Here is a 2,163-nt window from a genome sequence, read left to right on the forward strand (position 1 = left end):
ATGCTGATACTAATGTGATAAGTAGTGTAGTCCTCATTTCTTTTGACAATGACAAATAGATGAAGTCACACTGTTTTTTTATCTGTTTGCTATTCTAAAAGATTTGTAAATAAAAGTAAAATAGATTGATAACCCAATCCTTTATTGTAAACTTAAAATAAAATTTTAATAACAGTCTTATTAGTAACAATTTTAGCTCTAACAAATAAAAAATGAAACTGACTTAACTATCATATGAACAACAAATTATTTGTAACAACATGAAACAAATAGGTTCTTCAACATGCTCTAGATTTATTACAATGGTAGTTGGATTTAACATGAGTATAATTCAATTGTTATACTATGATCCTTGTTTTAGACCGAAACATCAAAATGACTCGTAAACTAAAAATTCAGAAATAACACTAGAAATAGAAACTACTGCAACAACTAAACAAGTCGCAAGAAAAAATGCATTAAGCATCAGTAGACAAATTCATTTTGTGCTCCATTTTGATATTTTCTCTTGAACAATGTACATTTTCACGGGAGAATGGTAGACTTAATCCAATAACTACAACAATTCCAATAATATCTTGGAAGAATGGTAGAGTTAATCAATGATATCATAGTTATTACGATCACAAAAGCAGACCTTCAAACCAATTTAAACAGATTGATTTTAAACGGAGAGGGAATTCCAGGAATCAAAATTTCAACATCTTTGTTGATAAAATTGCTATCTGGAAATCTTTCAGTTGCAGTTTTCTCGACTTTTAGGTAAACGGGATGACAGAAAGCTTGAAAGGCGCCAACTAAATGTATAACGGTCGAGAAAGGATTATGGAAACCGAAATCTAAATCGGTTAGTAGGTTTCTTGAGTTGTCATCACCGAAAGCAGCATATCCAAAACAACCACACAGCATGTAGAATTGAGTTGTTATGCTTATTATACTCTGACCAAAGAAGCAGACTTCATTGTTTTTTATTCTGATGGAGTGGAATTGACGGTTTCCTGCTTCATAATAACATAACAAACAATTGACTTTGAGTTTTTAATTTAAGAAAATATTAATGTTCATGTGATCAAGAGTTTCATCAGCTTTTGTTAAGATAAATTAATTTTACCCGAGTTTCAATGAGAATCATCAAGTACTAGTATGCAAAGGCTATGTTTCCAGGAGCTGCGAAAATTCTCCAAAATTTTTGGGACGGTATCACGGGTACACCAGTTAAGCTTCCTTTAATTAATACTCACATCATGCATGTGGAAGCTATTATAGTGGATCCAATAGAAACACCAAAAAGATCCAAATATTGAAGAAATCCATAAAATTTTCCCTTAAAACCACCAAGATACCCTCTGACAGCATTCTTGTAAGTGTAGTTTCCACTACGACAACACTCATTGAGAAGAGTAGAAGTGTGGTGAGTAACTACTGCAAAAACTAGTATCATTGATGGGCCAGCAATCCATTCAAGTTTGCCAATAGACCATGGTAATGAAAGCATACCCCATGATATTGACAACATCTCTGAACCTATCACTGATGCGATTATGCGAGCACTTGCTGTCCATTTATTTCTTGTTTTTGTTCCACACAACACAAGATTGAGAGAGTTAGGAAATCAAAACTTGTAATGTATAAGAAACTTGTTTTGATAAAATTGAAAGAGTATTTAAATTTACCTTCCATAGCCGAAGAGCTTCAGAGACAGTTGAGAAAGGTTAGCTTGTAAGAGTAAGATCGTAAAGTTAATCAATGATATCATAGTTATTACGATCACAAAAGCAGACCTCCAAACCAATTTAAACAGGTTGATTTTAAACGGAGGGAAGATTCCAGGAATTGAAATTTCAACGTCTTTATTGATAAAATTGCTATTTGGGAATCTTTCAGTTGCAGTTTTAACGTAAAATATACTATAATATAGAACTATTACCTAATTAATCAAGAAAATCACAGTTGACAAAGAAACCCAAAAGAATCTATCTCGAAAGTGAGGTGGTAACGACAGAGATAGAAAGAGCTCCGAAAACAACATATCTCCGGGTAGAGATCAGTAGTGGCGCATAACAAGAAACAAATAGAAAATCAAATATTTTCGCATGTACATCAAGACAGATCTCTGGGGACAAAGGGCCAATTGAAATAACATGTACTGTTGTTGTTTGATGA

General features: G+C 32.9%; 1 pseudogene; it reads right to left on the reverse strand.

The window, feature by feature from the left end:
* Positions 1 to 370: 370 nt before the first annotated feature.
* On the reverse strand, positions 371 to 1,516 carry LOC131598222 (amino acid permease 4-like; annotated as a pseudogene).
* Between the last annotated feature and the right edge of the window lie 647 nt (positions 1,517 to 2,163).

Source organism: Vicia villosa, linkage group LG4, assembly GCF_029867415.1.
Source record: "Vicia villosa cultivar HV-30 ecotype Madison, WI linkage group LG4, Vvil1.0, whole genome shotgun sequence".
Taxonomy (NCBI): Eukaryota; Viridiplantae; Streptophyta; class Magnoliopsida; order Fabales; family Fabaceae; genus Vicia; species Vicia villosa.